This window comes from Euprymna scolopes, chromosome 9 (genome assembly GCF_053919585.1).
Source record: "Euprymna scolopes isolate OS-2025 chromosome 9, ASM5391958v1, whole genome shotgun sequence".
Taxonomy (NCBI): domain Eukaryota; kingdom Metazoa; phylum Mollusca; class Cephalopoda; order Sepiida; family Sepiolidae; genus Euprymna; species Euprymna scolopes.
This window is the reverse complement of record NC_136490.1, coordinates 125,282,935-125,295,239: the sequence shown is the minus strand read 5'-3', so window position 1 is coordinate 125,295,239 and position 12,305 is coordinate 125,282,935. Positions and strand designations below refer to the sequence as shown.

General features: G+C 29.5%; 1 pseudogene; it reads right to left on the bottom strand.

Moving 5' to 3' along the window:
• Positions 1-7,359: 7,359 nt before the first annotated feature.
• On the bottom strand, positions 7,360-7,476 carry LOC145285080 (5S ribosomal RNA; annotated as a pseudogene).
• Positions 7,477-12,305: the final 4,829 nt, after the last annotated feature.

Here is a 12,305-nt window from a genome sequence, read left to right as displayed (position 1 = left end):
ATATATATATATATATATATATATATATATATATATATATATATATATATATATATATATATATGCAGCCACACACGCTTAGATACAAATACAGGGTGTCCTAAGATTTACTTCCTCAATATTTAAGTTATACTTACCAATTTTCATATGTAGGTAGATGAGCCTATCCGTGATTTTTGAGATATAGTAAGATATCATAGTCTGCTTATTCTAATTTTATTTACACAACTTAATATAGGGTATGTTTTTCACAAAGTCTAATTTTAGTTATGAAAAATGATGTTACTCAAATGTCCACCATTTTCATTTTCACACTCTTGTGCTCTCTGAAGGGCATTGTCCAGCACATTTTGTGGTTGTCTGTCGTTTTTATATAGGCACTTACCGGACAAAGGCCTATTTGATCTCTGGTTGACCTGTTCTTTTGTGTGTGCTCTATTTAGCCTGGATATCTAGTTTCCTGACCTGTTTTAAATCTAGGTTAGGTTTTTTTTATGTTAGTTTACATATATATATATATATATATATATATGTGCATATATAAATATATATATATATATATATATATATATACATACATACATATATATGTGATAGTTTATGTACATTCATGTTTATTTAATTTATTTATTTGTTTATTTTCTATTGTTTTAGTTAGTTTTAAAAGTATTTTGTATCGCTATACTAGAGTAAATTTTATCTGGGAACTCAAGGAAAGCGAACATTCGCCGGTAGTCGAATGGAAAATAATAAGACAAGCTACCACATGTAGAGACCTAGACGACCCATGTAGATTATGCCTTCATGAAAAATTTGCTATCCCGTATTTAAAGAACCCCAACATCTATTAAACTGTAGAAGAGAAATAGCGAACAGCGATATCGATACAAAATAATTTTAAACCTAACAAAAGCAATAGAAGTTAAACAAATAAATAAATTAAAAAAAATTCAACTGAAAACATTCAAAAGGTGAAACTACAATATAATAATAATAATAATAATAATAATAATAATAATAATAATAATAATATCAACGACAATGATAATAATAGCGATGATCAAGGAGACTGAGCAGCAGAGCAAATACATAGAACTGGCTAGGGAGCTCAAATGGATGTAGAAGATGAAGAAAGTTAAGACAACACCAATAATAATATGAGCACTAGGAACAAAGCCTAATATTTAAAGTGCATTTGAGATGTTTTATCACCGCACAAGCAGAAGGGTCCGGCATAAAAATAAGCACTAGGTTCTTTGATAAAACAAAAACAAGGATGCGTTCAAAATGAATGTTTCTATTTAGATCGAACCATGATATGGAACATTAGCATTTTAAACTTCAATCTAAGGCATTATATATAAATAATTTCATAAAATCTAAGGCATTATATATAAATAATTTCATAAAATCTAAGGCATTTAATATAAATAATTTCATAAAATCTAAGGCATTATATATAAATAATTTCATAAAATCTAAGGCATTATATATAAATAATTTCATAAAATCTAAGGCATTATATATAAATAATTTCATAAAATCTAAGGCATTATATATAAATAATTTCATAAAATCTAAGGCATTTAATATAAATAATTTCATAAAATCTAAGGCATTATATATAAATAATTTCATAAAATCTAAGGCATTATATATAAATAATTTCATAAAATCTAAGGCATTATATATAAATAATTTCATAAAATCTAAGGCATTATATATAAATAATTTCATAAAATCTAAGGCATTATATATAAATAATTTCATAAAATCTAAGGCATTATATATAAATAATTTCATAAAATCTAAGGCATTATATATAAATAATTTCATAAAATCTAAGGCATTATATATAAATAATTTCATAAAATCTAAGGCATTATATATAAATAATTTCATAAAATCTAAGGCATTATATATAAATAATTTCATAAAATCTAAGGCATTATATATAAATAATTTCATAAAATCTAAGGCATTATATATAAATAATTTCATAAAATCTAAGGCATTATATATAAATAATTTCATAAAATCTAAGGCATTATATATAAATAATTTCATAAAATCTAAGGCATTATATATAAATAATTTCATAAAATCTAAGGCATTATATATAAATAATTTCATAAAATCTAAGGCATTATATATAAATAATTTCATAAAATCTAAGGCATTATATATAAATAATTTCATAAAATCTAAGGAATTATATATAAATAATTTCATAAAATCTAAGGCATTATATATAAATAATTTCATAAAATCTAAGGCATTATATATAAATAATTTCATAAAATCTAAGGCATTATATATAAATAATTTCATAAAATCTAAGGCATTATATATAAATAATTTCATAAAATCTAAGGCATTATATATAAATAATTTCATAAAATCTAAGGCATTATATATAAATAATTTCATAAAATCTAAGGCATTATATATAAATAATTTCATAAAATCTAAGGCATTATATATAAATAATTTCATAAAATCTAAGGCATTATATATAAATAATTTCATAAAATCTAAGGCATTATATATAAATAATTTCATAAAATCTAAGGCATTATATATAAATAATTTCATAAAATCTAAGGCATTATATATAAATAATTTCATAAAATCTAAGGCATTATATATAAATAATTTCATAAAATCTAAGGCATTATATATAAATAATTTCATAAAATCTAAGGCATTATATATAAATAATTTCATAAAATCTAAGGCATTATATATAAATAATTTCATAAAATCTAAGGCATTATATATAAATAATTTCATAAAATCTAAGGCATTATATATAAATAATTTCATAAAATCTAAGGCATTATATATAAATAATTTCATAAAATCTAAGGCATTATATATAAATAATTTCATAAAATCTAAGGCATTATATATAAATAATTTCATAAAATCTAAGGCATTATATATAAATAATTTCATAAAATCTAAGGCATTATATATAAATAATTTCATAAAATCTAAGGCATTATATATAAATAATTTCATAAAATCTAAGGCATTATATATAAATAATTTCATAAAATCTAAGGCATTATATATAAATAATTTCATAAAATCTAAGGCATTATATATAAATAATTTCATAAAATCTAAGGCATTATATATAAATAATTTCATAAAATCTAAGGCATTATATATAAATAATTTCATAAAATCTAAGGCATTATATATAAATAATTTCATAAAATCTAAGGCATTATATATAAATAATTTCATAAAATCTAAGGCATTATATATAAATAATTTCATAAAATCTAAGGCATTATATATAAATAATTTCATAAAATCTAAGGCATTATATATAAATAATTTCATAAAATCAACAGTAGGTGCTCTACAATGTATTATAGACTAAGCCTTTGTGACAAAGCATGTGAGCTTCCTCTTTGTACACCGCAATGCTATCCCAAATAGAGTAGGCAATCAATCGATTTGATTGACGTATGGACGATTTTAGATTTCGATATGATTTTCGATTTCGATTTTAGATTTCGATGAAGTATTGGAAGTGAAGAACATTCGTTGATCTTCATTCAATCACAGGCAACGTCAGGTTTTACTGCTAGTAAAGATATATACATGCATTTATCTACGCACACACACACATACACACACACACATATATGAGTGTATGTACATATATATATATGCACTTATATATATATATATATATATATATATATATATATATACAACTACTTCGTTTAACCATATAAATTAATATACGAAAGTATAATTTTATTCTTAAACTTTAAGTATTTACTTCATCAGTGCTCAACACATAGGTAGAGCTAGGTAGTAATTTATAAAAATATATATGGCAATAAATATTAATGATAAGACGATTCCAATATTTTTCCGATTCCAATACAATAACCGATTCTGTTCTAAATTCCTGATTCCGATATAATTACTGATTCCGATTCTTTTGAATTGCTAAACATGTAGTCATTTGGTGGGGGGGAGTCATTACCAAAATAGTGAAACATGTACATATAATTTCATAAACGTAGAAATACATTTATGAAATCGATCTATAGTTTTTAATTTTACTAGCAATTTAAAATCAATAAATATTTATCATTTCATCATTATTATGAGCCATAAAAAATCAAGTACAGCATAATCACGTTGACACACGGCTTCTCGCTAGATCACCGAAGTTAAGCAATGTTGAGCTTGGCCAGTATCAGATGGGTGACCGTTTGGGAAAGGCTAGGCGCTGTATGTACCTTCTGGGACAGTTGAACGTGGGGCCAGCACCCTCACCCTGTAAAAAGAACTCCTCGCTACAAAAACATCCACAAAAAGTTGTAGATGGCCTAGGTCCCCCCGCCCCAGGGGCTCAAGGGCTATGGTGTAAAAAACAAATCAGAACAAAGAAAAAGAATCGGTTTTAGCATCGGAAAATAGGCCCACATTTTTTCGATACCGATTCCAATATCCTTAAAAGTTCCGATTTTTTTTAGTCCCAACTTCGATTAATCGTCCCAACATTAATATATATATATATATATATATATATATATATATATATATATATATATATATATATATATATATATATATTTTACACAGTGATCACCACTTATCAAGGCCCGGAAACCACTCAAGGATAAGGGTTATTGCAAGTACATTACGTTAGTGTGGAGATTTGATGAAGTGTTTACTTAAGGGGGCGGTTCATTAGGAATATATATATATATATCACTGATGAGCTGTGAAACAGCGAAACAGTACTGTATGTGGACGACTATATATATATATATATATATATATATATATATATATATATATATATATATATATAGGTAAACAAGAAAGGAAAATGAAGGTATAAAAAAGTTATATTAATATATATAAAGATTTATTCATTTATTCAACAGGGTGCACATTTATTTAGGGATGCTGGATAAGTGAGGAGTCTTTAAGCCTAATGCTTCTCAACAGAAGAGTGGAAAAGGTGATAGGTAATATGATAGGGATGCGACGTCTAGTAATAGTATCACTAGGAGCGAAATAGATTATTATGACTGTTTGGTGGAGCTACAAGTGGTTCCTGTGATATAGGAGGAGTGTAGTTTGCATTATATAATGGATATATGTACATAGTATATTTATCATAGTAGGTTTAATGTATGTGGATAGCCCGTGTACTTAAATTATCAGGGAGGGATATAAGGTAGTTCGGTTCAAAGAAATTGTTAAATTAAACCTGCGTATATGTGTTGTAGGTGTGGGTAAGTTTTACAGAAAATAGGGGGGTTTATGCTATGTTTATATATTTTTTAGATGGCGTGTCTTAGATAATAACAATGCTTAAACAAAATGTAGGTTATTATGAGTAGTAGTGGGAGTATTAATGTGAGGGGTTGAATTCTAAGAGATGATAGTACTAGAGTTTTAATAGTGCAAGCTAGAGATAAACCGAAGGGGGGTATTGGGGTGACAATGCTAAAGGGGTTTAGGGTAGATGGATGCAGACATATAAGAATTATGGAGTAATAGTAGATAATATTATATAATAATAATAGTTATTACGGAGGCGTACTTATTTGATATAGGGGAGTGAAAAATAACGTATGGGAAAAAGATGGATGAAAATAAAAAAATAAATAAATAAATAGACTATGGGAAAAGTTGATATGAACAAGGCAGATATGTAGGGGTGTGAGGAGTCAAGTTACAGAAGGAATGGAATTAAAATAAATGAAAAGATTGAAAAATGTATAAAAAGATATAAAATAAAAAGAAAGTTCGATGAACGGGAAAATATCTAGTGGGGGAACTCTCTTTAATGCAAGGGGTGAGGGTGTGATGTTATGCGTTTATAATGAGTTCTTGTCGAATGCAACACAAATGGCGAAATATTTTTATACGGACCAAAACAGGCGAGTACAAGTCCTTTTCTGGGGAGACAAATTCTTCATTCAGTTTAAATATTGGTGCAGGCACGCATATTATTGTTGGTTGTTGATAATGTTCAGTTTTTTTGTGGATAATTGGCTCTGGACGAGAATGTAATAAGAACACAGTACCTCTCTCTTTATGGATACAAAGGAAGTTTGAACGGCTTTTGAATTCCAGGGTGTGGTTCTTTCCTTCCGTATTTATCTAGTCGGTATATATGCATATGTCTATGCATAATTTATGCATTTATATATATATATATATATATATATATATATATATATATATATATATATATATATATATATATATACTAGTATGGGTGCCCGGCGTTGCCCGGGTATTTGGAGATGTATGTTGAGCAAAAAAAATGTGGTCAATTTGTTTAACTTTGACCCCTATTATGACCCCTTAAACTTTATTGCTTTGGGCTCTAATCAAATTATAAACTTAGATCCATGTCCAAGGAACCTATATCTAAACTTTCAAGTGTTTAGACCCAAAATACTCGGAGGAGCATGGTAGAGTTCTCAAAGGTCAAATCGTTGAACTCTGACCCCTTAATCGCCAAATTTCTGGCCGAAAACCGATCACATCGATTTTGCCAAATCTCAGTACCCTGTATATCAAATTTCGAGTCTGTAGACTTAAAATTGACAGAGTTATTGCGTAGGGAAATGTACACACACAGACACACAGATACACAGACAGACACTTTCACTTGTATAGATATATAGATAGATATGCAATAATAACGGTTATATATATATATATATATATATATATATATATATATATATATATATATATATATTACCGTTTTATCTGCTTAGCAAGAAAAACGGTAAAAAAATATATATTTTCTCTGCAGTAGTATCGAGTACTTTCTTCAACTTTTTACTAATTACCATTTTTGCTATATATATATACATATATATAGTATGTTCATTTATACAAACATTATTGGCTACATATGCATACCTGTTTCTTTAGTATCTCTTTATAGAGAGACCAGGTAATCAGGCTAAACATCATTTTTAAGACCAAATTACAGACTTTTTTTATATATATACAACGGTAAGTCTGTAATTTGGTCTTAAAAATGATATTTGGCCTGATTACCTGGTCTCTCTATAAAGAGGTACTAATGAAACATGTATGCATATGTAGCCATAATTTTTGTATAAATAAACATACTATATATATATATATATATATATATATATATATATATATATATATAACAGGCTCCTTCAGTCTTTGACAGACTATAGATGCCCACGTAGGGGGGTCTGAGTGTGAAACCCAATCTCCAACCACACCTCTCCTTAGTCGGCATTGTTAAATACCAGTGGAAAGTAAAGTGTATGGACAGGACGACTGGAAACAAATGCCGAGATAAGCGGAGAGCACATACAGCGCCTAGAATTCCCAAATGGTCACCCATCTGGTATTAACCAGGCTCAACGTTGCTTAACTTCGGTGATCTGACGAGAACTGGTGTGTCAACGCGATTATGCCGATTATTCAGCCATATATATTTATATGGTTGTATAGTTTTAGTTTCCTAGAAATAAATCCACTGAAACTGTGTTTATCAAAGAATGCTTTAGGAATGCACAAAGCATGTTATATATATAACACTATAAGAAGGGGAACGAAAAAGCACATTATATATATATATATATATATATATATATATATATATATATATATATATATATATATATATATATATATAATGTGCTTTTTCGTTCCCCTTCTTATAGTGTATATCTATTTGCTTATGTGCATCATTGTAAAAACGTTTCTATCCAAATGAATCTCAGCAAAAGTAAATCAATAGGATGTTCATTATTAATAACACTGTTGTCTGACCCTTTCCCTCTCTTAGGTGTGGGCGGGTCTGTCTATATACAATCTTGCATGTCTGCCTTTGTGAATGATTCAATGAAGATGAATACATAACAGAGAGGAAGGGGGTCTCAATATTAATGAAGGTCAGACATTTTGAAACTGAAAAGCTTGCGGACTCCTACCCAGGTTATCAAATTTCCCTTGGTCATTCACACCAACATGGATACTTTCCACCGCCATAGCCGTTCCAATCTGACATACTAAGATATAATTAATTACAACAACCATAAAGTGACAGGGTGAAAGTCAGTGAGGTCAGAATTGCCGTTACCCAATTTTGTCCAGTCTACTAGAAAGTGTTACTGCCATACCCACGGTCAGTTATTCCCTGATACCCTGACGAGGAGGAGGTGGGTATGTAAAGATTTACAGATGTATAAAAAATATTTGGTCTGATTAGTTTTATTTTATGTAAAATATCCTCTCGATCTTGAGGATTTCTTTGTTTTCATTACAACGTTATTTGTCAAATTATTTCATTTGTACTTTCACTTTTACTTTTAGATTGGATCTAGTTTCACTTTCACTTTGTTTCGCAATTTATTTTCGTTGTTATTTTCTTTGCAGCATATTTTTTAAATCTCTTATTTTACTAGTTTTATTTTATTGTCATATACTACCGTTGTTTCGTTGGGTTTGTCCTCTAACTGTCCTACTCAGCGTTACCAGCGAATCTTTTTATTTTCATTTTGCTTATATTTATACCACCTTTTCTCTAAATGGATATTTTTTATTAAAATATTATTATTACAGTGTCGTTTGTCCCTTAAATAATTAATGCCAAATACATTGTTAACTATTTTTGTGAAGATCATGTTGTTTCAATATCTATTTTATTAAATTACTAGCTGGCTTCGCCGGTTCCCTAAAACTTCATAAAGTTGACTACATAAAATACTTGAACCAAAATTTTTTACAAGAAACATTTCATATATTATTCCTTAATCGGAATTCATTTTTTGAGATGAGCATTATATATATTAATTTATTTTTATTTCGGACTATTAGTCTCATCTTTATTAGTTATTGTTTTTCATTTTTTTTTTATTGGATTGTTTATTCACAACGTTTCGGCCAACTAATTCCTCTGGCCTTCGTCAGGTGGTAACCGCGATGGATAGGAACTTCGAATCTCCTAACTGCATTCTCAGCCATCACTGCGATCCGTAATTGTTGTCGTCTCACCACATTTTTGGCCAATTAACCTCTGGCACGCTTTGAGTGGGATTGATACCGCTATCTTCAGACAATGCTCATCTGGAACCGTAGACGACAACAACTACGGATGGCAGTGATGGCTGAGAATGCAGTTAGGAGATTCGAAGTTCCTATCCGTCGCGGTTGCTGTTACAATGTAGACAGTTTTAAATGCTGAACTAAAAAGTTCAAAATACAAGAAAGATAACTTCTATTTTAATTTTAAGTTTAAAAGTTATTTCCCTTAGTTACTTTCCGTCTATTCGTAACTCCGACATTATCACTTCTTTTAATTAAATAAGTTAAGTTAAAATTACATCAATGCATTGCGGGCTACTGAATCCAGGTAGTTGCAGCTATTGGAATATGATATTCTTTCGTAGCCTATAAAGAAAATATTTTCTTAATCAAAGGAGATCTAGACGTTTTCGTTCATAGAAATTAGATAGTGTATCACATTTAATTAATTTCAAGCGAAGTTAAATTGATATCAAGCAATAATGATATTACAAAGTGTACAAATTACAAATGTGTGTTTGAGTCCAAGATAATACAGGTCCTTCTGTATTAGCTGCTTTGTATTTTTATGACGTAAAGGTCTATCGTATATGTTTACGGATTTTATAACCCGTGTTATGAAAATGAGAACAGTAGTGGGAATAACCAAATAATACGAATAGTCAGTCCTCATTTTAAAAATTAAGAAATTTACAATCAAATTAGTTGAGCTTTACAATGTTGTTAGCATTGTAAATAATAAGTTGTTCGGAACGATGGGTGGGCTTGTCAGCATCACCGTCATCTCAATTACAGAAAGCAGCTGTTCGACATGTTAGAAATAATAGACTCAGTGGATGATGTCATCTGTTTTTCTCTTTTTTTCTATTGAAACATTCATGCTAGCCGTTGTGAAGTCAGAATAGCAAAAACTTCTTTTCCTTTCTCTTGCCGTGCAACACAGTTTTTAAATCAAATATTAAACGGAATATGATGATAAGATAATAATGATGATCTTAGTAAAAAAACAACAAAAAAACAAAAAACAACGAAACAATTACTCCATTGCATCATGATCTTTAATGGTTTATTCTTCTAATGCACTGTAAAGTCACACATTACGTCAGGTTGCCATTGCTTGCCCCTTATTTGGAGAGGGATGAACGAAGACAGGGTTAAAAAAAAACACGTCTTAGTCCAATCAGATCAACTGCCAAAGAGAAAGATTTCTGCTACACTCATCATTGCATATCATTTCGGATTTCCTGTCCCTGAACTCATAGACAAATATGTAGTAATAATTCTTATTTTTCCTTTCTGCCGAAATTTTATGTAATAAGTGATCAACTATGAAATTACTGATTACAAAATATTTTCATTCCAGTCATTCAGTAGGAATCTTCAAAATTGTCACAGATCTTCTTGTTTGTCATCTCAGTTATAAATCACAATTACATCACAAACCGTCCCTGTAGACGACTATATGTCATAAACTATCCTAGTACATAATCCATTTTTTTCCGTTCATTAAATTTTTTCCATCCTTTCATCAGTAAAATGAGAATCGACCAACATTGTTAGCCTTTACCACTCAAAAAATTTTTTTTTGCATTGATAAGAGTTATTAGTAGAAAAAAAAAGAGCTCTGAAAAAGACGTCCGGAACAAATCAGTTCACATGCCAAAGAGGAAGATTTTACTATCTACTTTGAAAGTATCACTTTAGAATTCCTGTCTATGAGACCATAATCCTACATACTATATCTTTTAATTTCTAGTGGAAACTGCTTCATAAAAGTTTATGTCGCAAATTCCGTTCTCAACATAATTCTGAAACATTCACCTTTAATCTTGTTACAACTTTTCAATATATATTTGATATGTTGATATTTCATATTGGAATCAGCATTGTTGGCAAGAGGAATTGTTGTCGATAAATGTACCTTAATTTTAATTGATATGTGCACTGGCATCTGTTTTGCCACGGAACAAAAAAAAAACAATGATCACATTAATCACATTCGATCAAATCATAAAAAATGGAATAAAAAAAATGATGCCAAATGTTTTTGTTTTTTTTTACTGAAGGAAATATTTTTTTTAATTTTAATTTTGTTTTATATCATTCTTTGTATGTACATAAGAGACTGGGCTGCCAAGTGACTCTTGGGAATACTCCAACTAGTTTTTTTTTTTGAGAGAGGTGTACATGATGTAGGTAATGATGTAGGTATATATATATATATATATATATATATATATATATATATGTGTGTGTGTGTGTGTGTGTGCGCGCGCGTATTTGTGTGTTGAATATATATTTGTCGTCATTGCTTTGTGTTTAGTTATTGTTTTGCACTTCATTGTATTAGGAAACAGGAAAATGTCTCTCATTCGCTACAGATTTGCTGGACACACGTTTTTTGTTTTGTTGATTGTAGCAAGCCACTTGAATTGATAGCTGCCCTCCCCCTCTCTTAGTAACATGATCAGAATAAGTAAGTTACGACAAAATACCTTTTTATTGAAGAAAAAAAGTCGTGAAGACAAAAATAACAAAAAAGATTTAATTCATAATCGAATTATCTGTGTAAAGGTGAAAAATAAGAAAATAAGACATTTTTTGTAATGTACTGTGTGTGCACACACCCTTGACCTACTTTTGTAAGCCCTGTCTAGACATGTGTTGGCTTAGGGCTAAGGTTAGGTTGAATTAAGATTAGCTATAGAACTGCAAAATAAATGCCACCGTGGAATGCATTGTGGAATGATATATGATATATATATATATGATATATATATATATATATATATATATATATATATATATATATATATCATATATATATAGAGGCTCGAGTCTTTCGAAACCAGACTCGATGGGCAGGTCACGTAGTGAGAATGGAGGATTATAGGATACCTAAGCAGTTGTTCTATGGGGAGCTTGAATGTGGCAAACGACCCAATCACAAACCTCGGAAAAGATACAAAGATGTAGTTAAGGGAAACCTGCGGGCACTTGGCATAGAAATAACAAGGTGGGAAGAGATAGCTGAAGACCGGGAAAGTTGGAGGCGCTACGTCTACGCGGGATGTGAGAGTTTGGAGGTTTTGAGAGTTGAGCACACCACTATAAAGCGAGCCTTACGAAAGCAAGAGGATACAGGGGACTTTGATCTCGACCCCGTGTACTCATGCAGGATATGCGGCAGGGTGTGCCTGTCAAAGGCAGGCCTCAAGAGTCAT